Below are 24820 nucleotides of genomic sequence, written 5' to 3'. Positions count from 1 at the left end.
CTCAAGTATCAATCTAACTACTGTACTGGCATCTTGCCTTTTAATGGGATCAGCTGCCATAAACTTCATCAGCATACCCTGAAACCTAAGGATATACTTGCTGCCTCTGTCCTTCTGGTTTAATGGATCTACTATGTCATTGCCACACCTTTTGAAAACATGCTCAGGCGTCATCCTGATCTCTAGAGGTATCTTTATGTGTTTCCTAGTGAGCTTATTCTTTTGACAACTTTCACATTTCTGGATATATTCTTCTACATCTTTCTTTATACCATTCCATACTTGGTACTTCCTTATTTGCTCATAGGTTTTTCCTATGCTCTGGTCCCCTCCAACGGGAGAACTGTGAAGCTGTTTTAACACTGTGGCTTTCTCTCGCACTTATTTCTTCTCTTTCCCAACTCAACTGTCTCTTGTTTCCAGATATACTTTCCTATAACCTTGATGAAGTTTCCACATTCCTGAATAATATCTTTTACTGTTCTTGGATCAACCGCTTTATGTCCTGTGTCCTTGTCTGCCCTGCCTGCCACCTGCTCGTGTCTGCCAACAGCCCTGCTGTTGTCGCCTGTCGGTGGGTCGCTGACCCACACCATTGCTTCTGTTTCCACTGTATTTTGAGCTAAACTACTGTTACCTTCTGGTTGCACACTAGCCACTTTGAATTTCATTTGCTGTTCTTGCACAGGATATGACAGTCTTATTCTTCCAGCTTTAACCTAAATTTCATCAATCTGGATGACAGATCTGATAAACTACCTACCCATGTTAGGAGTTTATGGTCAGTACATATCAAGGAGTTCCTTCCAAATGCATATGGTCTAAAATATTTCACTGCCCAAAAAATGGCCAATATCCCCCTCCCAGTCATACTGTACCCTCTCTCTGCCTCGTTCAGCATCCACGAGGCGTACGTGACAGGGAAGTCATTTGCGATCTTTTCTGACTTAAAACCACTCCAGTACTTGACTGGGTAGCATCCACAGTAATTATGAAGTCTTTTTCAAAGTCCAGGTACTGTAGTGCAGTTTCTCTTTCAAATGTTAAAAAGCATTTACTTTCTTGATACCTCAGGTATAAGTCACCTCTTTCTTACTAAGTCATGTAGTGGCTTCATGATTTTGCTGAAGTTGCCTATAAAATGCTGGTAGTATCCCACAGGCCCTAAATACACTTTGAACTGCTTCAGTGTTTTGAGCTGTGGATACTCCTTTATCACCTTGACTTTCTGTGTACTTGGCCTCAAGCCCTGGGCTGATAAAAAGTGACCCAAATAGCACATTTCCTTTTACAAAAACACACACTTGTCCACTTCCTGCTTTAAATTTTGGAGTCTAAGCCTTTTGAATACCTTCATCAGCTGCACATTGTGTTCCTCTAAGGATGAGCCAAATATTACATCATCATCCCAGTATGAGCAATTTGTCACCTAGTAGCCATGTCAAAATGGAGTTCGTTATCTTCTGAAATGCACTAGGAACTGTTTTAAGATACATGGGCATTTGTTTGTACTCGTAATGCCCATACGGTGTACTGAAAACTATCTTTCCTCTATCCTGTTTGTCTAATAAGACTTGATAATATCCCTTCTCTAAGTCAGGGGTTGAACAGTACTTCATCTTTCCTTGATCATCAAGAATTTCATGTATTCTTTGCAATGGATACACTAAATTTAGGGAGATCTTATTAAGTCACCTATAGCCCATGAATATTTGACACATTTGCTTTCCACTGGCACACATCTTTTTCGGAATTAAAATCATAGGAAAATTCCAACCACTTTTACTTGGAACTATAATGTCATTCTCTAACATTGTTTCGATTTCCTGCTGGATCACCTCCTTTTGTGCTTTCAGTATTCTATAGTGTCACAAACATATCAACCTACCTTCTGCTCCTGGTAGCTGTTTAATTTTGTGCCTGATACTATTCATGTAAGGTAATATGTCTCTAGGCAAATGGAAAATGTCACTGTCATGGCGCATAACTGAATAATTGCTGCTTTCTCTTTTGCATTCAAATGACTCATGCAGATGTTCTCCTTTAGCACACTTATTCTTGATTTCAGGTGTGGCTTATTTTTACTGATGGTTCATGCTGAACGATTGCCACAACAATGTCTGTTCCAGAACTGCTTCTGCAACCAACCACAGGCTGTCAGTTCAGTAACACACTCTCACCTGTAGTGTTCAACACACTCATTAGGCGTTATCCTGATTCTAATTTTACTAATGCCTCAGGAAAATACACTCCCTTGGTGATTTCCTGCTTCAAAATGATAGTCTCTCTCATTCCATTTGCCTTTATTTTTATTTGACACACCTGTTCTTCCTGGGATCCTATTGCTAACACTGAAACAATTTGTATGCACTCCTTTTGCTTTTCTCTGGCATTACCTGTTACTTAACTTTGTTGTATTCCAACAGTTAAGGAGTTTCTGTCACTATTTGTTCTTGTCTTTCCACATGTTTCTCACATTGCACTCTCACAAGAGCCCACTAGTTTCTTTGAATGTACTATGCAGAACTCACCCTGTCCCTCTGTCTTCATTTCCTTAGACACCCTTTGCTCTGTGTCTGAGGTTTCTCTGAAAGAGCCTTCTCTTTCTTGTACCTGCATAACCATATTAGCAAGTTTCTGACTTCTAATACCAATTTGCACCAGGCAGAGCTCACCTCTTATTCTGTCTTCATTCTGGTCCATTCTCCACAAATCAACAGGCTTCTGGTGGCATAACTGATTACAACTCCATGTTCTTTGAAAAAGTCTCAGCTCACAAGCTAATCAGATGGAAGTTTCACATCTTCCTCAATTACGTGGAAATGTACCTCACTCTCATTCCATTTATCGTTTGTAATTCAAGGGTTATAGTTCCCTCTGTCCTTGCAATCGTATTGTTGATTCCCTGAATCCTAATACATTCAGCTGGCTTACACTTTTCCGCAATTTGTCAAACTACTTCTCCAAACTAGGCTTACCTGTGCGCTGCTATCCATGAGCAACCTCAGACAATTAGTGATGCCGTCCTGACACTCCAACTGTATAAACTCACTTTTACTTTTGCAGTTGGCTATTAATGTCTTTCCAGCTAAGGCATAAGGCAACTGCTTTCTCATGCTATTACTTAGTTTTTCTGGCTTTTACTTCTCCTATGTGCATTCTGCACATGGCAAATGCTTTCTGGACAGCCTCTTGCATAGTGACCATTTCATTTGCATTTAAAACATGTTATGGACTTCAAATAAAAAGATGGGCCTCTATGACTTGGTGAATTACATTGTGAGTACCTGACTACTTGTGACTAGTCTGTTTCCTGCCTTCTCTTGATACAGCCAGTCCCATGTTTCTTGATCTTTTGTCAGCACAACACTCTCGCACCAAATGGCCTGGCTTCTCACACATCAAACACTTGGTGGGTTTCTTCTCAGTCCACAGCACTGCACCACCACCTCCAGTGATCATCTTTTCTTGGGCTGAGGCTGTTACACTCTCTTCTGTCAGAGTTATCTCTACAGATTCTGCTAACGTTAGCTGCTCACCTCAAGTTCGCAATATTGTCTTTATCCTGTCGTTGTAAATCCTTTGGATAAACACTGCTCAGCTTATGTTTCTAAATGAGAACAAGGCTGGCTTCTAGGTCTGATTGTTGTGCCGTACCTCTAATTGCTTCTCTGAAATGGTGCTGCATGGCATCCAATCTTGAGCCCCACTGAGCTATACTTTCCCTACGTTCTTGCTGACTTGCAAACATCTGACATGTGTAGAAGTCAAGTGTCCTTTTACAAGCATAGTTTTCTACTAATATAGCGTGCACATCTCGCCAAGTGTGCCTGGATCTCTGACTAATAATTTGCTACATGTTGAGCCCACTATTTTAGGTTTAACAAATTACAAAATGGTATTTGCTACTCTGCATCTGTAAGTGCATATGCAAGACCACAATTGTAAAGGAACTCATTTAGAGTGTCCTTAGAGCCATTGCATGATTATGCTATTAATTTTAACACATCTGACAAACTGTGAATTGCCTACTTTGTGACTCAGGCACATCAGAGCCTGCATCAGAAACATTATCTCAATCTCATGACATGCCTGCTAGACTTCTAACTCTCCATTGGAATTCTCACTGCTGCCATTACTTTTCTGTGCTGTCTGCTGTGAAGTGTTGCCCTGCCGCTGGCTGCCTTCATACTGTGTGTTACCCACACCACTGTCTGTCATTGCCGGTCCCAATGCACAACTTCTGTGGCATCTGCGACCCTGTGCTGACCACTGTCACTGCACTGCTATTGGTACCCTCACAACATCTGTGGCCTGCACCACTATCCGCGACTGTTGCTGCCACTGCACTGCCTCTGCATGCCATCCAGTGAGCCTGTGCCGTCTGCCGTGGCTGCCGGCTGCTCTTGCACAGTCGTCTGCATCCTCGTCCTGCTGTCACCCACCCTTGGCTGCTTTCTGGGATGTCCTCCTCGACTCCAGGCACCATCTGTCTGCTGCTATTGAGGCTGCACCAATCATGGATGCCTCTGGAATATCCTCATTGTCCCCAGACACTGTCTGTTGCTGGGCTAGTCTTGGCTGTTGTAACTGCGACCGGAATGGTCACGGGGTTGAAGTGATGAAAAGCACGGCAGGACCCGCGGAGCAGCCTGCGGACAATACAATGGGAGAGGACAGACACGAACTAACAAAGGACAGAACAAACAACAACAAGATCAAAACAATGGAGTCACAAGGAAACCTAACCACCAAGTCCACTCGTACACAGAACAAGAAAGTAAGTAAGCTGTCTAACATAAGGTAATGTGTCCAGAGACTTATGCTAGATTAGACTCGTTGGCTGAGTGAGAGGCAGGCACTTAAATAATCAGGGGCACCGCTATTGGCCACTGTAACCACGTGCTCCACTGTGGCACCTTGACACTAAATGCAGGCTAGGAGACGCTCGCCGTCACAGCTTATGATGCGATGGTGCAGAGATGTCTGGCAGGGATTCAAATCCTGTGGCACGTGGTAACAGATTGGCCTCTTCTTCTTTATTTGGGTGCCTTCTTCTTCTTCTTGAAAGTAAGAGAGAAACCCTTTTTCTTTTCTGTCCTGGCTCCCGGATCTGCCACCGGCCTGTATTTGGGTTACTCAAAGAATGCAAAAGGGGTTCTCAAAGCCATTCCATTGCCTTATGTGGGAAGATTCGATATTCCAAAAAGAGGTGACCTATTCCTATAACTCATGGTCTAATAACTGCATGCTAATTCCGTGACCTAACCCCATACCTGGCACCAGAAAAAACATCTCTATGTCACGTCCAGTGAGAAGTCTAGACGCTCAGTGACTGTAGAAGGTCCATCCAGTCAGCTAAATTGGAGATCACTAACTAGAAGTTTGAAAGAGTTATGGATCTCAGTCAGGAAATAACTGAAGAAAGACCAGGCTTGAATAACTACAAATTGCTCATCTGGGCAAGAATTGGATAATGACTTGAGTGATAGTGATTGCAAAATCCCATGTAGGGAGGTACACAGCTAAGTATAAGCACAAGCAGAGCCAGAGCGAATGCTTAAAGTTCAGTCTCTGGCCTGGCCTAAACAGACATCCCTCCTGGGCTGCTATCTTTACTGAACTCTTTCAGGCTACGCTGCTCCCATCTTTTATCTGTGTGGCAGGCTGTGTCACCCATTGCACGTCGGTGCTTCTGGCCACCACCCTTTGGGGCCTAGTATGTGACCGTATATGGTTCCTCACCAATGCCTTGCAACACCTCACAGCTTTTCCACATGAGTTCATGTGATACCACATGAGTCCACATAACATTGCCAGCCAACACTCAAGCCACCACCCTTCCTGTGGCGTTGCCTTTGTTCTCTGAATACTTCATAGAAAAACATATTCATTTTGGCTTCTGTTTGTTGCATTTTCTAAGTCTGCAGCATATTGTCAACATATATTCATTTTCCTCTTTGTGTTTCTATAGAAAGAAGGCACTTAGTCTCAAGGGAATGCAAGTAGTGGAGAAAGAGAGACATAGCCTATGTGTCTAGAAACACATTGACTTAGACGGGGAAACATTTATTTGTTTCTTGGTCAGTACTGACAGTGATGCACTCACCGTGAACTGAGATTATAAAGACATCCATGTTTAAACACCCTTGTTACATTATTTATTTCTCAATTGTCACACACAACATAACAACATTCTGCAACACTTCAAAAAAATCTGCACTGACAAATCATTGAAACTGGCAGCAGTTGAAAACAAAGGACAGTCAGTGCAAAATATTCTGATTTGTGTACTCTTTTTCCATAATCATACTTACTACAGTGTACTATTTTCACTGAATCTTTTTAGTACACACTTTTGCACTCCCTCAGTTTGTGGAGTAAAAGTAAGCAAATTATGTCAGTTTTTTATATTTCTGTTGTCATTCATTCCAAAAAATGTAGTTGTGGAGTTGAAATTTATTGCAACTAAATCTCCCTTAAACATCCCTTAAATCATGGTCATATATTGATCATCTCCCTTAAAACCATGATTAAATGTTGGTCACCCAAAACCATTGCCATGGAATTACTACCATCTGAAAAACTATATGTTTGATTTTATTGTAAGTAATGGAATTATTTGAAAATGTGTATAATGTAAACACCTGAAAAATATAAAATCTCTCTCTTCCTTACCCCCCCCCCCCCCCTGCTCTCTCTCTGTGTGTGGGTGGGTGGGTGCGTGGGTGGGTGGGTGGGTCTGAGAGAGAGAGACCTAGATAAAAATTGAAATATTGTACTGTAATTGTAAATTGTAGCTTGGTGTCACTACTACCTTTGAAACAGATGTGAATTCACATACTCATATGGAAATACTCCTTTCTGATTGACCAGACTAAATTTGCAATCACCAGGAACATATTTTCACATATCTTGATTTTGTCTGGTGATGTATAATTTTTGACATATCAGAAATTTATATCATTTCATTTGTTTGCATCTTTTTGTGATCAAGAAATGTTCATCATAATTGCTCAAATAGTGGAAATGTAACATGCAGCTGATTTTTGCGGTTATGTGACTGTGTATACTGGGCTGTGCTGAATGGTGTATGTAAATGTTCTCAGTCAACCAAATCTATATCTAACTTATCTTTGGAATGTAATCTTTTCTATAACAAAGTTTATATCCACTGCATTGCTTTTTGACTTTATTCCTTCCTTTTTTTCTCTGTGGTTTGTTATATGTGCTTCATGCAAGAGAGAGAGAGATAGAATTTAACACAACACTAGCAGGGTCAACATGTGTAGCCTCTTAGCAGCCAACTGGGCATGTTATCAGCTATCTTCACCACTGATGTGAGGAGCTATTTCTCTCACACTAGCCCCAAGGTCTCTCTCTCTCTCTCTCTCTCTCTCTCTCTCTCTCTCTCTCTCTCTCTCTATCTCTCTCTCTCTCTCTCTGTGTGTGTGTGTGTGTGTGTGTGTCTGTCTGTCTGTTTGTCTGCCATCCAGCCAGTAATTGCACTGAGTCCATTAGATTTTCCTCAGATTTGTGTGTGTGTGTGTGTGTGTGTGTGTGTGTGTGTGTGTGTGAGAGAGAGAGAGAGAGAGAGAGAGAGAGAGAGAGAGAGAGAGAGCATGTGTGAGCGCATGTGAGATGACACTCACAGTGTCTGATGAGCACCATTGTCAGATCCAATACAATATGGGGTGATGGCAATCACCTTTTCAGACCCGCCAGGGGAGCCAAGAGCGCTAATGCGCTGCTTGCTGGACTTGGATAGGTGCGCTGGCTCTGGATCGAATCCGCCCAGTGGACTGACGACGGGGCCGGTGTGCCAGACAGCCTGGATGCAGTTTTCAGGCAGTTTTCCACATCCCACTAGGTGAATATTGGGCTGGTCCTCATGTTTCACCTCAGTTACATGGCTCACTATTGCACGGATTACACTAGACGCAGACAGTTGTGGTGCACTATTTCCTTCCCGGGGGGGGGGGGGGATCCAAATGTCTTTGGGAGTGGTGACCCCATCATAATGATAGCCTATATATGAAATTGTACTTAAGGCGAAGTACCTTTAATATCCCAACCCGACCAGGTGTTGGATAGAGGGGTAACAAAGATGACGATGACGACGGCGGTAGCCACCTCTTCAACTGACAATGGCTGCCCCACTCAGTATTATCAGGGGGTAATGCCAAGTCAGTCTGTGAACAGACCATCATTGCTGTACCAAATAGTTTCTGGGATAATGACAGTCACCCAGTCAACTGACCATCATTGTCTTCATCCAATAGTGTGTGTGTGTGTGTGTGTGTGTGTGTGTGTGTGTGTAACTGTAAGTGTGAGTGTAAGTTATGGCACCAGTTTATGCAATTCAAAGGAAAATGTCTTTGAACATGGTACTAATTCATGTGAAGCTTATGTATTTTTTTTAAAAAAAACTTCAACCAACTCTAAAAAAAGCTGTCAGATCTAAATTTAAAGGTTCTCGTTGTAAGTGTGCCACATAGACATGACCTAATTGAGGAATCTTGTGTAAACAAAGAAATAAAGTCAACAAATAACAAATTTACAAAGATCTGCTGTGCTTTTAAGTGTGCAACTTTTGTGGATGCAAACAGCTCAGTGAGAAATCAATTCACAAGGCATGGACAGCACAGGAACTATTATGGAAAAAAGATGATGGGTGAAAAGATACTAGAAGAAATAAGCCGTATATCAATAGAAAAATTCCCTAAAATCACACTCCAAATGAGGGCAGAAGCAGAAGAAATGAAAACCTTAACAAGAGCAACATTTGCTGAAGCACTAAAAACATCAACATCTGCTATAGTGAATATTAAAATGTCATCAGCTGCCACAGTTAGTATAAACAACCAATCAGCATCATCCACTTCAAGTAGGAAAAGCAACAGAAACAAGAAACCTTTGGTACAACAGGATTTTTGGTATCAGGCCATAATGAAAACTTCAAGTTAACAATGTTAAACGAAAGGAGAAATATCATCGGTGCTCACTCCCCTGTTCTAATGATTATGACTCTAAATGTGCAGTGCCTCAAGAACAAATATTGTGAACTTGAAATAGGAGTAAGTAACACCCAACCTGATGTCTTGTGTATTACTGAACAGTGGTGTAAGGACCATGAAATTAGTAGTATTCATATTAATCCATTTAAACTGGCAAATCATTATAGTAGGAAATTTGCAAAAGGTGGTGGAGTCGGTATTTATCTTAGACAAGAGTTAGGATTTAAAAAGAGATGTGAAGCAGAGAACTTAGGTATTGAAAAGTTCTTTGAATCAGGTGCTGTCCAGCTATATGGCCTGATGAAAAAAGTCATAGCCATAACAGTGTATAGGTCACCAAGTGGAAACATAAAGGTCTTTTTTGATAAATTAGAATTGTTGCTAAATACTCTTTACAAAAAAGAAACTGTGATTATTCTTTGTGGTGATTTCAATATTAATCTTCTAGTTGAAAGTCAACAAAAAAGGCAATTTTTGGACATATTAAAGAGTTTCAACATGTCACCACACATAAAAAATTCAACTAGAATAGCAAACACCTCCAATAGCCTCATAGATAACATTTTCTCAAATATGTCAGCAACTGACATAGAGGTAACAAACATAGATTTAGGATTGTCTGACCACAATGCTCTCACCATTGAAATCTCTTTAAGGTCAAAGGAAGATAAAGTTGTAAATAATATTTACAAAAGAAATTTCTCTGTGGACAGCTATCATCAGTTCATAAGTATCTTAGAAAATGAAAATTGGTTAGATGTTATGAAACAAACAAGTACAGATGAGGCATATAGTGTATTTGCATCGATTTATATGATGAATTTTGAGATGTGTTTTACAAAGAAACTGACCTAATCAAGTCTACTGGACACATAAAGTCAAGTTCTTGGATGACTCTTGGCATTAAGAAATCATGTGAAAACATGAAAAAACTGAATTCAGAGTTGAGGGAATGTACAGATACTGATTTTATAGACTATGTAAAAAGATATAGGAAAATATACCGCAGAGTAATTGCAGATGCAAAGTTATTTATTAAGTAATGATATGAAAATAAAACAGTCTAGAAATAAAACTAAAATAGCATGGGAAATTGTGAGAAAAGAAACCGGGGTACCTATCAAAAACAAGGAAATTATTCTAAAAGATGAGGAGAATAAAATGGTAGATAAATATGCCATGCCTAATTATATAAATAATTACTTTTTAAATGTACCCCAGACATTAAGCAATAATTTTGGGGAGCAGATTAAGATGGAAGCACCCAAGGCAGCCAGCAGTATGATGGCAGTTCCAACAAATGAAAAGGAAGTTTTAAAAGTGATTAAAAGTCTCAAGTCCAAGATGTCAGCTGGAGTAGATGAGGTACCAATAATACTAGCAAAGAAAACAGCTAATCAAATAGCAAAACCATTGGCGCACATAGCAAACTTGTCAATGGCTGAGGGCGTGTTTCCACAGAAACTGAAAATTTCTAAAGTCATTCCCCTGTTGAAAAAGGGTGATAAGCTAAAAATAGAAAACTACAGACCTGTCTCACTTCTCCAAACTTTCTCTAAGGTTTTAGAGATACTAATGAAATACAGAGTCACACATTATCTTAATATCCACAATCTGATAAACAGTAATCAGCATGGATTTTAAGCTGGGAAAGTACCGAAACAGCTGTACTGGAATACACAAAAGAAATAATCACTAAATTGGAAGAGGGAAAAAGTGTAGTTGGGATAAATCTAGATTAGTCAAAAGCCTTTGACACTGTTGACCACAGCATACTTTTGGAAAAGCTTGAAGCTATAGGTATCAGAGGACCGGTAAAAAAGTGGTTTGAATCTTATCTGGAAAAGAGGATGTAGGTGGTTGAAATTACAGCACCAAATATTAATCAAAAAATTAAACTAAGATCAGATCCCAGGGAGGTCACAGTAGGAGTACCCCAAGGAAGTGTATTAGGCCCCTTGCTGTTCCTCATTTACATTAATGATATTCAGGTGTCAGAGAGAAAAGCTAGAATCATGTTATTTGCTGATGATACTAGTTTAATAGTTAGTGATATGAAGCAGTCATTGCACAGTTCTGTGGATCAAGTCCTACAAGATATACAAAAATGGTTTAGTGCTAACAAGCTGACACTGAATGAAAAAAAAAAACTAATTATGTGCAATATGGAAAAATAAGTGAACATGACGACCTAAATCCTATCATGGAGGGCGAACGACTTGAAATAGTACAGTGTGTAAAATCCCTGGGTATGCACATTGATGAGAATATTAACTGGAAGGACCATGTGGTGAGCTTAGCACTAAAACTAAATTCAGCATGTTTTGTATTTCGAATAATTTCAAGAGTTTGTAGTAATGACTGTACCAGATTAGTATACTTTGGCTATTTTCAGTCCATTGCATCCTATGGGATAGTATTCTGGGGAAAAACAAATTGTTGTCAATGAGATTTTCAAATTACAAAAACGCACTATTTGGATAATGACCCAGAGCCCACCTCAAACACATTGTAGGCCCCTTTTTAAAGCATTGAAAATTTTAACAATTCCATCATTATACATTCTGAAATGTCTGTTGGTGATCAAAACAAATCAGGACAAAATGAAAACCAATACAGACTACCATAATTACGATACACGGAAATGGAAAGATCTCCACATACAAGCTGTAACAAGTACCCGAAGTCAGAAACATGTATGTAATCAAGGCATCAAACTTTTTAATGCACTACCAAAACATATCAAAGAGCTGGAAAATGAGGATAAATTTAAAACTGTTATAACGAACCAGATGCTTGGCAAATGTTATTACAGCATAAGTGAATATCTCTGTGCAACTGTATAAGAATATATGTTTAAGTTAATGTGACAAATGAAATTACATCAGTGAATATGTCTGTCAAGCACATAAGAAATTATGTCATAAAAACACTTATTAGTTGTATATTGTATTAAACATAAGATAGATTCATATGAATTCAGCACAGATAAAAATTTTGTAAAGATATTATATAGTTGTTAAAATGTACCCTGCCGAATCCTATATCACAAATGTGATCATTGGGATGATAATAAATAATATTGTGTTACTGGCAAATATTTTTGAACATGTTGCCATTTTTACACAATTTAAGTGAAGCTTTCGAAATATGACAGCTACATTGTGATTTGGTGCCTGCTTTTAATAACGTGCTGTTATTGGCTGGAGAGGGGAGGAGGGATGGATGAGGGGCATGATGGTGTCTTTGAAGGAGAACATGGCTCATTACACGATGTTGATGATGATCATGATTATCATGATGCCATTGATTAGGATGGGCATTTCATAATGCCGTATTGGATTGTTTCGTCATTGCGCCTGTATGTAGGCAACCTATACTAGCACTTATAATTGACAATGGTATCACAATGTTCAATGGCATCTTATAGAGCAACGTGTGCCATCTAGTTGGTAGTTGCTGACAATATTCATTCCCTTGGTCATTGTCTCCACTGACTGTGTGATGCCACGTGGCCAAAAGCTGTAGTACTGTAAGAGTGATAATGAGTCTGATATTACCACATTCCATTGCGCTTGGGCTTCATCACACAGCTGTACCACATCTGCATGTGTTAGGAGAGAATTCTGATGCATCAAAAAGATGATAAAAAAAGTCTGGTAATTCACAGAAACTCACAGATGAAAAATGGAAGTCCACCACCATTCACAGATGAGTGTGAGAAAGACCCAGTAAATGAAAAGACGGCTGGGTAAAATGAGCCGAGCGCATCATCTCTCTTCATTCGCACTGGTGATATTTTTGTGTTTAGATAGCCTCTGCGTGTAAGTGCTCAGCTTAGAGGATGGAATATCCCACTCCTTCAGAATGGAATCCAGGACCTTAACAGCTGCACAACCTTATTCACCAAGTAGGGAGAGAATATCCAAAGAAGAGCCACACATTTCATCACAAATTCATATAGTAAGCATGAGATGTTTACTCATTTACAGTAGCAGCCCCTACAAGAGAGGCATCATGCATATTGAAGATATTTTACCTTTCAAATTACAAGACTGCATACAGTACTCCAAGAAGAGTCAAGCATCAAATTTCGGCTCTTCCTCGTACACGTGTGTCATAAAATGACCAGAATGATACAATTCATAGAGAGGCTCACTGACAGCAGGTCTTCCCACACACCATTTTGCAAATGGAACTGCAAACTAGGCAAATAATAAGACATAAGGTAAATAATAAGACAAATGCAGTACACATTTGTAGCAAAGGAATATGAAATTAAATCTAGGTTGTTGCGATACAATGCAATGAGTAGAAGAAAAACATACAGAAGAGGAAGTAAGCTGGCACTTTGAGGGTTTTGTACAAACTTAATTGGGTATACAGATCATTCATCTATAGGTTTTGCAACAGCTCAGTTTGTACTGAGTGAGTCCGCCTTCATAACTGTCATGTGGAGGAGTCAGGTTCAATTCTCCGTACTGAGAGCACTGGTGAGGGGTGCACTCAAACTCTTGAGGCCAATTGCAGAGCTACTCAACCAATTAGTAGAGGCTCCAAGGTCGAGAAACTCGACAACGACCAGGAGAGCAGTATGATGACCACAGCACCTGCACATCGCATCCAATAATCATGTGATCATGTGAAACTCAGCTCGCCCTATTTGCCCAAGAAATTCACAGTGCCGTAGACACTGGCGAGCAGATTGATGCCGTATTCCTGGACTTCAGGAAGGCATTTGATACGGTTCCGCACTTACGTTTAGTGAAAAAAATACGAGCTTACGGAATATCGGACCAGGTTTGTGATTGGATTCAAGATTTCCTAGAAGAAAGAACACAACATGTCATTCTTAACGGTTCAAAATCTGCAGATGTAGAGGTAATTTCGGGAGTACCGCAGGGAAGCGTGATAGGACCTTTATTGTTTGCAATATACATAAATGACTTAGTTGACAACATCGGTAGCTCCGTGAGGCTATTTGCAGATGACACGGTTGTCTACAAGAAAGTAGCAACATCAGAAGACTCGTACGTACTCCAGGAGGACCTGCAGAGGATTAATGAATGGTGCGACAGCTGGCAGCTTTCCCTAAACGTAGATAAATGTAATATAATGCGCATACATAGGGGCAGAAATCCATTCCAGTACGATTATGCCATAGGTGGTAAATCATTGGAAGCGGTAACGACCGTAAAATACTTAGGAGTTACTATCCGGAGCGATCTGAAGTGGAATGATCACATAAAACAAATAGTGGGAAAAGCAGGCGCCAGGTTGAAATTCATAGGAAGAATTCTAAGAAAATGTGACTCATCGACGAAAGAAGTAGCTTACAAAACGCTTGTTCGTCCGATTCTTGAGTATTGCTCATCAGTATGGGACCCTTACCAGGTTGGATTAATAGAAGAGATAGACATGATCCAGCGAAAAGCAGCGCGATTCGTCATGGGGACATTTAGTCAGCGCGAAAGCGTTACGGAGATGCTGAACAAGCTCCAGTGGCGGACACTTCAAGAAAGGCGTCACGCAATACGGAGAGGTTTATTATCAAAATTACGAGAGAACACATTCCGGGAAGAGATGGGCAACATATTACTACCACCCACATATATCTCGCGTAATGATCACAACGAAAAGATCCGAGAAATTAGAGCAAATACGGAGACTTACAAGCAGTCGTTCTTCCCACGCACAATTCGTGAATGGAACAGGGAAGGGGGGATCAGATAGTGGTACAATAAGTACCCTCCGCCACACACCGTAAGGTGGCTCGCGGAGTATAGATGTAGATGTAGATGTAGATAATGCCTTTGGCAGAGGTTGGCATGGCAGTCAGTTGGCTCCGATTGGGCTGTCCTCGGCCAGAAAGCGGAACTTTCCACTGACTGAGGTGTTGAATGCTGAAAATGACGTTCTGAACATTCAGTAATCATTTTTGATCGTGCCTCACACTCCAAAATGCATATAAATATAAGTACCAGTACAATTACTGTTATTAATCAATTAATCATTTCACACGGAAAACTCAATAGCACTTCACCAAGCAATTACAGTGTTACTACTTTGGGATTGCTAAGGCTGGAAGCACCTGAAAGAAGGAACCATTGACTCTTAACAATCTGTTATTTGAGGGCCGGTGGCCAACTCACCATGTCTCTACTACACCTTGTCTATTGGGTTCTCGTAACCTCTCTAATCCGACCTCAGATGGTCCAACTCCCAACTTAGTCCAACCATCCCACTCTAGGTGTTCGTTTACCTACATGGGCCACTGCTACAAGCAGAACTGGGCTTGTTGATGGGTTCATCGTCTACTATATGGTTCAGTAGACAGTTGACCGTTGCCAGGTGTGATAGATCGATCAGTTTTAGTATGAAATAACTTGTTTCTAACTTTATCAAAAAGTGTTATGCTAAACTAAATTGTTGTTGTTGTGGTCTTCAGTCCTGAGACTGGTTTGATGCAGCTCTCCATGCTACTCTATCCTGTGCAAGCTGCTTCATCTCCTAGTACTTACTGCAACCTACATCCTTCTGAATCTGCTTAGTGTATTCATCTCTTGGTCTCCCTCTACGATTTTTACCCTCCATGCTGCCCTCCAATGCTAAATTTGTGATCCCTTGATGCCTCAGAACATGTCCTACCAACCGGTCCCTTCTTCTTGTCAAGTAGTGCCACAAACTCCTCTTCTCCTCAATTTTATTCAATACCTCCTCATTAGTTATGTGATCTACCCATCTAATCTTCAGCATTCTTCTGTAGCACCACATTTCGAAAGCTTATATTCTCTTCTTGTCTAAACTATTTATCAGCCACATTTCACTTCCATACATGGCTACACTCCATACAAATACTTTCAGAAACAACTTCCTGAAATTTAAATCTATACTCAATGTTAAAAAATTTTTCTTCTTCAGAAACGCTTTCCTTGCCATTTCCAGTCGACATTTTATATCCTCTCTACTTTGACCATCATCAGTTATTTTGCTACCCAAATAGCAAAACTCATTTACTATTTTAAGTGTCTCATTTCCTAATCTAATACCCTCAACATCACCCGACTTAATTCGACTACATTCCATTATCCTTGTTTTGCTTTTGTTGATGTTCATCTTATATTCTCCTTTCAAGACACTGTCCATTCCATGCAACTGCTCTTCCAAGTCCTTTTCTGTCTCTGATACAATTACAATGTCATCGGCGAACCTCAAAGTTTTTATTTCTTCTCCATGGATTTTAATACCTACTCCGAATTTTTCTTTTGTTTCCTTTACTCCTTGCTCAATATACAGATTGAATAACATCAGGGAGAAGCTACAACCCTGTCTCACTCCCTTTCTAACTGCTGCTTCCCTTTCATGTCCCTCGACTCTTGTAACTGCCATCTGGTTTCTGCACAAATTGTAAATAGCGTTTTGCTCCCTGTATTTTACCCCTGCCACCTTTAGAATTTGAAAGAGAGTATTCCAGTCAACTTTGTCAAAAGCTTTCTCTAAGTCTACAAATTCTAGAAACATAGGTTTGCCTTTCCTTAATTTTTGTTCCAAGATAAGTCATAGAGTCAGTATTGCTTCACGTGTTCCGATATTTCTAAGTAACCCAAACAGGTCTTCTCCGAGGTTGGCTTCTACCAGTTTTTCCATTCGTCTGTAAAGAATTCGCTTTAGAATTTTGCAGCTGTGACTTATTAAACTGATAGTTTGGTAATTTTCACATCTGTCAACACCTGCTTTCTTTGGGATTGGAATTATTATATTCTTCTTGAAGTCTGAGGGTATTTCACCTGTCTCATACATCTTGCTCACCAGATGGTAGAATTTTGTCAGGACTGGCTCTCCCAAGGCCGTCAGTAGATCTAATGGAATGTTGTCTACTCCCGGGGCCTTGTTTCGACTCAGGTCTTTCAGTGCTCTGTCAAACTCTTCAAGCAGTATCATATCTCTCATTTCATCTTAATCTACATCCTCTTCCAGTTCCATAATATTGTCCTCAAATACATCGCCCTTGTATAGACCCTCTATATACTCCTTTCACCTTTCTGCTTTCCCTTCTTTGCTTAGAACTGGGTATCTATCTGAGCTCTTGATATTCATGCAAGTGGTTCTCTTTCCTCCAAAGGTCTCTTTAATTTTGCTGTAGGCAGTATCTGTCTTACCCCTACTGAGATAAGTCTCTACATCCTTACATTTATCCTCTATCCATCCCTGCTTAGCCATTTTGCACTTCCTATCGATTTCATTTTTGAGACATTTGTATTCCTTTTTGCCTGCTTCATTTACTGCATTTTTATATTTTCTCCTTTCATCAATTAAATTCAATATTTCTTCTGTTACCCAAGGATTTCTACTAGCCCAAATCTTTTTGCCTACTTGATCCTCTGCTGCCTTCACTATTTCATCCCTCAGAGCTACCCACTCTTCTTCTACTGTATTTCTTTCCTCCATTCCTGACAATTGTTCCCTTATGTTCTCCCTGAAACTCTGTACAACCTCTGGTTTAGTCAGTTTATCCAGGTCCCATCTTCTTAAATTCCTATCTTTTTGCAATTTCTTCAGTTTCAATCTACAGGTCGTAACCAATAGGTTGTGGTCAGAGTCCACATCTGCCCCTGTAAATGTCTTATAGTTTAATACCTGGTTCCTAAATCTCTGTCTTACCATTATATAATCTATCTCATACCTTCTAGTATCTCCAGGATTCTTCCATGTGTACAACCTTCTTTTATGATTCCTGAACCAAGTGTTAGCTATGATTAAGTTATGCTCTGTGCAAAATTCTACCAGACGGCTTCCTCTTTCATTTCTTACCCCCAATCCCTATTCACCTACTATGTTTCCTTCTCTCCCTTTTCCTACTCTCGAATTCCAGTCACCCATGACTATTAAATTTTCGTCTACTTTCACTACCTGAATAATTTCTTTTATTTCATCATACATTTCATCAATTTCTTCACCCTCTGCAGAGCCAGTAGGCAAATAAACTTGTACTACTGTAGTATTCATGGGCTTCGTGTCTATCTTCGCCACAATAATGCGTTCACTATGGTGTTTGTAGTAGCTTACCTGCACTCCTATTTTTTATTCATTATTAAACCTACTCCTGCATTATCCCTATTTGATTTTGTATTTATAACCCTGTATTCACCTGACCAAAAGTCTTGTTCCTCCTGCCACCGAACTTCACTAATTTCCACTATATCTAACTTTAACCTATCCATTTCCCTTTTTAAACTTTCTAACCTACCTGCCTGATTTAGGGATCTGACATCCCATGCTCCGATCCGTAGAATGTCAGTTTTCTTCCTCCTGATAACGATGTCCTCCTGAATAGTCGCCACCCGGAGATCTGAATGGGGGACTATTTTACCTCCAGAACATTTTACCCAAGAGGACGCCATCATCATTTAACCATACAGTAAAGCCACATGCCCTTGAGAAAAATTACGGCTGTAGTTTCCCCTTGCTTTCAGCCGTTCGCAGTACCAGCACAGCAAGGCCGTTTTGGTTAATGTTACAAGGCCAGATCAGTCAATCATCCAGACTGTTGCCCCTGCAACTACTGAAAAGGCTGCTGCCCCTCTTCAGGAACCACATGTTTGTCTGGCCTCTCAACAGATACCCCTCCGTTGTGGTGGCACCTACGGTACAGCCATCTGTATCACTGAGGCACGCAAGCCTCCCCACGAACAGCAAGGTCCACGGTTCATGGGGGGTAAAAATTATGGTACCAAAATAATCGTAAAAGTATGATGCTGTCTTTACTTTACAAGCAGATGTTGAGCCCAGTGATGTGAGTGAGTGCATCAGTACAGCTGATGCTGACTGCATAACAGAAGCAGAATTATGTGGAGACCAACTCACCGATGATGTAACTCGAACAATGGATGAGAATGAGAAAGATTATGGCGATGAGAAAGACAATGAACCTAAGGCTCAAGAATCACATACAGACGCTAAAAACACATACCCTTCAGTACATCGAATGGAGGTCTCGGTCTACCCCCAAATGGTAGAACATAGCGGCAAAATAAAAATTCTCGTCTGCTAAGCAAAAGGACATTACAGAATTTTTCATCCTGCTTATGGCTAGAACACTCCAAATAAGTCGGCGGTAGCAGAGCACTGTTTGTCCGAGAAACACGAGATGGATTGTGAACGTACCAAGATCCTGGCTCAGACCTATAAATATTGGGATAGCGTTATAAGGGAGGCTATGGAAATTCGCACCAGGGAAGATCTTATCAACCGAGATTGAGGCTACAACCTCAGCAAGGCTTGGGACCCGGCACTGAATGTAATTGAGAAGACTCTCAGCAAGAAGTACGAACTGGTGACCTGGGCGGACGTAGCAAGCACATCGACGCTACGACAGATTCCGACGCCCACGTCTTCGCGACCACCGGCGCGCGGGCGCGGACGGCGAAGAGAGCGGCCCGCGGGGGGAGGGGATTTAAATCGGCCGCCCGCCCTCAGGAGCTCAGTTCGTCAGCGCACCTGACGACGGTGATATGTCAGATCGCTGAATTATTGTGCCCGTTGGACACTATGAACCGGCAGTATACCCGTGGACTGTTCGAGCAACAAATACGCCGGGAAAAACTGAAGAATCACAAAATCATCATAATCACCATTATCACATCTCCAGCGGATTGCGGCAATGGTCCAAATAAGCGCTTCCATCGGTTTGTTGACTGCCGCAGTTTGCTAGTGATGAAAAACGTATCCCCACTTCATCGACACCCAAGTCGTAGTAACATCATGAATGGGTCTCGAGGATACAGCACCTCTCCCACTGCCCTAGAAAAATGGCACATACATACGGAAACGGCCCAATTCGTGCCTGCTTCTGTGAGGAGGAGATTGGTAGCTAGCCAAATGCAACAATGACTTCTTTTCTTTATAGTCCTCCATGGAGGGCAGCTGTGACGGCGGAATTTCAACCGCCTGACGGAGTCGGAGATGGCGGCGACTGAAGACTGCGATGGCACGTTTTGAGGCTGATGCCGAACTCTATGACAACTGAAGGTATAGTCTGTCTGTAAACTCAAGAGCGAGCAGCGCTTTTGGTGGGGGAAGTGGCCTTTCCCGGAAGAACCCTGCCACCGGCCTACAGGGCAACCCAAAATCAGTTGCCCGTTACGTGTCTAGCGGTGTAGTTCGGCGTGCAGTGATATACGTCGTTTCTGTTCGTGGGATCTTAGTTGCCAATCTCAGTCAGTTGACTCTGTGTACTCACTGATATACACTCCTGGAAATTGAAATAAGAACACCGTGAATTCATTGTCCCAGGAAGGGGAAACTTTATTGACACATTCCTGGGGTCAGATACATCACATGATCACACTGACAGAACCACAGGCACATAGACACAGGCAACAGAGCATGCACAATGTCGGCACTAGTACAGTGTATATCCACCTTTCGCAGCAATGCAGGCTGCTATTCTCCCATGGAGACGATCGTAGAGATGCTGGATGTAGTCCTGTGGAACGGCTTGCCATGCCATTTCCACCTGGCGCCTCAGTTGGACCAGCGTTCGTGCTGGACGTGCAGACCGCGTGAGACGACGCCTCATCCAGTCCCAAACATGCTCAATGGGGGACAGATCCGGAGATCTTGCTGGCCAGGATAGTTGACTTACACCTTCTGGAGCACGTTGGGTGGCACGGGATACATGCGGACGTGCATTGTCCTGTTGGAACAGCAAGTTCCCTTGCCGGTCTAGGAATGGTAGAACGATGGGTTCGATGACGGTTTGGATGTATCGTGCACTATTCAGTGTCCCCTCGACGGTCACCAGTGGTGTACGGCCAGTGTAGGAGATCGCTCCGCACACCATGATGCCGGGTGTTGGCCATGTGTGCCTCGGTTGTATGCAGTCCTGATTGTGGCGCTCACCTGCACGGCGCCAAACACGCATACGACCATCATTGGCACCAAGCAGAAGCGACTCTCATCGCTGAAGACGACACGTCTCCATTCGTCCCTCCATTCACGCCTGTCGCGACACCACTGGAGGCGGGCTGCACGATGTTGCGGCGTGAGCGGAAGACGGCCTAACGGTGTGCGGGACCGTAGCCCAGCTTCATGGAGACGGTTGCGAATGGTCCTCGCCGATACCCCAGGAGCAACAGTGTCCCTAATTTGCTGGGAAGTGGCGGTGCGGTCCCCTACGGCACTGCGTAGGATCCTACGGTCTTGGCGTGCATCCGTGCGTCGCTGCGGTCCGGTCCCAGGTCGACGGGCACGTGCACCTTCCGCCGACCACTGGCGACAACATCGATGTACTGTGGAGACCTCACGCCCCACGTCTTGAGCAATTCGGCGGTACGTCCACCCGGCCTCCCGCATGCCCACTATACGCCCTCGCTCAAAGTCCGTCAACTGCACATACGGTTCACGTCCACGCTGTCGCGGCATGCTACCAGTGTTAAAGACTGCGATGGAGCTCCGTATGCCACGGCAAACTGGCTGACACTGACGGCGGCGGTGCACAAATGCAGCGCAGCTAGCGCCATTCGACGGCCAACACCGCGGTTCCTGGTGTGTCCGCTGTGCCGTGCGTGTGATCATTGCTTGTACAGCCCTCTCGCAGTGTCCGGAGCAAGTATGGTGGGTCTGACACACCGGTGTCAATGTGTTCTTTTTTCCATTTCCAGGAGTGTACTTCAGTATCCGGAAGTGATGGGTAATCGCCCTGCATTGCAAGAGAATGTGCAGAATACGAAGGAGATATTTGTGCAGAACGAGCGTTCGATCGTCTCTAACGTTATTACAGCTTGTGTTAAGGAGGCTACACAAAAAGAACTGTTGGCTAATATTACCAGTCCCAATCAAGGGGCTGCAGTTTATGCAAACGTCAGCCTCGCCAAAATAGGACGCGTAAGGAAGGAACGCGAAAACAAGGCGCATGGTTTACTGGAATCGCCGCGAAAGAAAACTAATAATTTAGGGAGGAAGACCATCTTTATAGACAGTTTCACAAAATCGGTCATTCGACAAACGATGGAGGACTTTTATATAAACCAAAAATTAATGCCCACATTACGGAAATTACTCGCTGGCGTGAAAGAAAAAATACGTTTTCGTTGCAGAAAGATGTTTTACACAAGACATTGCGTGAAATGGGATTTACCCGGAAATACTTTTCAGACATGTTTACGAAGACAATGGCAAAAAAAGCATTGCGAATAGAACTAATACAACACACGTATTATAAATTTCTGGTTACTTTCTAAACACTCTTCGTATTGCAAGAATTGTTAAGTTTTAATGCAGCCCTTCAAAGAAAACTTCTACCTTTTAGTAGAAACACAAAGTAAGAACAAGCCTTAAATTCTACAGACTGATTGCACTATATTTGGTTCGTCTTACGAATAGAGGAACATACATTCATATGAATAGGCATTCGGTTCTGTGTTTGTAGTAGAATCCTGACTTCCGTTGTTATGTCGATATTATTTATTCTATAAAGCTATCGTCTTTTGTTTTACTTATACTCTTAACGCGTTTGTCTAAAAATTAACGCAGACGGGACGTATCTGTACACGGCGTCGTCACAGATTGAAAGCGCGCGCCGCAGCAGGGACTGTACTACGTTGTGGAACAGCCTGTAGAAGCGCTCTGTGACGTAGCAGGGTAGTCAGCGTGGGAACTCGCTCGCTCGCTCTTAAGTTTACCGACAGACTATATGCATCATCCATTCATGTGCACAATGGCACCCTACAATCGACCTGATCTTCGACTGTAAACCTATGCTCAGAAATGTCATTGGCATGAGGTACTGGCTGTGCTGTGCTACTGCTCTTAATATTGGTCCTAATAGTGGGTGCACCAGGATGCAGGGTCGTCGCCCATGTGACAGCTCCACATGAGTCTCATCACCCACTTGTGCAGGAAGGTGATTAAAGATTCTTCTGTGGGTACCCATCACACCTTCCTCTGCTTGTCATTGTTGCTGTGGCCTTCAGCCCAAAGACTAGTTTGCTGCAGCTCTCTTGCTGCTCTATCCTGTGCAAGCCTCTTCATCTCTGAATAACTACGGCAACTAATATTCATTTGAACCTGCTTATTGCATTCGTCTATACAGTTTTTAATCCTCACACATCTCTCCAATAATAAACCGACGATACCTTGATGTCTTGTAGTCTCATAATGAATCTTGTCAACCATTCCTTCTTTTATTCGAGTTATGCCACAAATTTCTGTTCTCCCCAGTTCTATTCAGTGCTCCCGCATTAGTTACGGGATCCACCCATCTAATCTTCAGCTTTCATCTCTAGCAACGCATTTCAAAAGCTTCTATTCTCTTCTTGTACTCTGCATGTATTCCTTAAACATACGCACCCAGCTTTTGCCTCGCTTTTGAATGATAATGTACCATCGCGCTAAGATACGCTTAATATCATTTTGATGAAATAAAATTTGAGCTTCTGACTGACATAGTCATAAACCTCTGTTTCAAGAAGATCTTCAATTCAGAAGATTTTTGACAGAACAGGTACAATAGCCTCAGCGACAGTTGTATGAACTGAAATCACAAAAATAAATTTTAAAAACACATTAACCAGTGTCAGATCTATGAAAAGATAAAAAGGGCTCTGCATAGTCTACGTGCAGGTGCCACCAAGCTTCAGTGAGTTGAGCCGTGTGAGGAACACAGGTGGCGCAGTCGCATTTTGCTGCTTTCAGTCTTCGCAGGAGTGGGGCAGTCGCTTGATATGTTTACCGATGGCAGGCCAGTTAGCAAGGCGACAGCTCAAAGGTTATATTTGTGGAACACCGTGGTTGCTCTGATACAACAGCTCCAGTATGCGAGAAGAGAGTGGGGGTGGGACTCCCGAGCGATGCTGTCTGTCTTCTGCGCTCTGCAGTGCTTCTGGCACCGCGAGGCGGTGGTGCAGAGAGAAGGAACTGCACGAGGTGGTACCGGAGAAATTTGGTGACTGTTAACACCACACAGCTTGATATCACAAAAATCACCGAGTGAAGCAGATCATGAGCTGAAATGTATGTGCAAACTTGTACAGAGGATCTTAGATTGGCTGAGTCAACTCTTCATTCGTTTTTTGTGAATCGAAAGCTGAAACTGCGACCGTGGAGAAGTTGGAAAGGACATTAGCGTTTACATATTGATTTGTCAACTTTTGTATTATTTGATACTGATATATACTCGTGAAAAAAACTCCACCTTTTTAATATTTATGCAGTTATTTGGGATAAACAAGAGCGGGGATCAGAAAATGCGATGAAGTGTTCAGTGTCAATGACGAAAATAAATTTTGCACCAGACACATAAACAGAAACCTTTAATTGCGTAAATTATCGTCAACGCTTCCTTCCTTCTCTCTGTGCTTTTTCCACTGAAGGAGCATGTTTAATCTTCGCAGTTGGTTTTCTGGTTTTTGCGCTCTTACTCTCCCAGAATCTCTCTTCTTGAGTGCAGTCTTGTGCTGAAGAGAAACATGGATGATAAACAGAGCAGATGAGAAGAGTACAGAAACTTTTGAAATGCTGTGCTTGGAAAGAATATCGAAAAATTAGACGCATAGATGGTATAGCTAATGAAGAGGAAGTGTATCGAACCAGGGAGAAAAGGTATTTCGATATAGCTTGACTAAAAGAAGGGATTAGTACTTAGGACACATCCTGGGAGGCATCAATGAGTGGTTCATTTGACAATAGAGGGAAGTGAGGGGAGAGGGAAGGGGTAAATTGTGGAGGGAGTCTGGAGTGCTGCATCAAACCAGTCTTCGGGCTGAAGACCACAACAACAAAAGACTTGCGAGAAACAATACCCG

The sequence above is a fragment of the Schistocerca piceifrons genome, chromosome 1, assembly GCF_021461385.2.
Source record: "Schistocerca piceifrons isolate TAMUIC-IGC-003096 chromosome 1, iqSchPice1.1, whole genome shotgun sequence".
In the NCBI taxonomy this organism is placed as follows: domain Eukaryota; kingdom Metazoa; phylum Arthropoda; class Insecta; order Orthoptera; family Acrididae; genus Schistocerca; species Schistocerca piceifrons.
The sequence above is the reverse complement of the archived record's forward strand: the minus strand, read 5'-3'. Positions refer to the sequence as shown.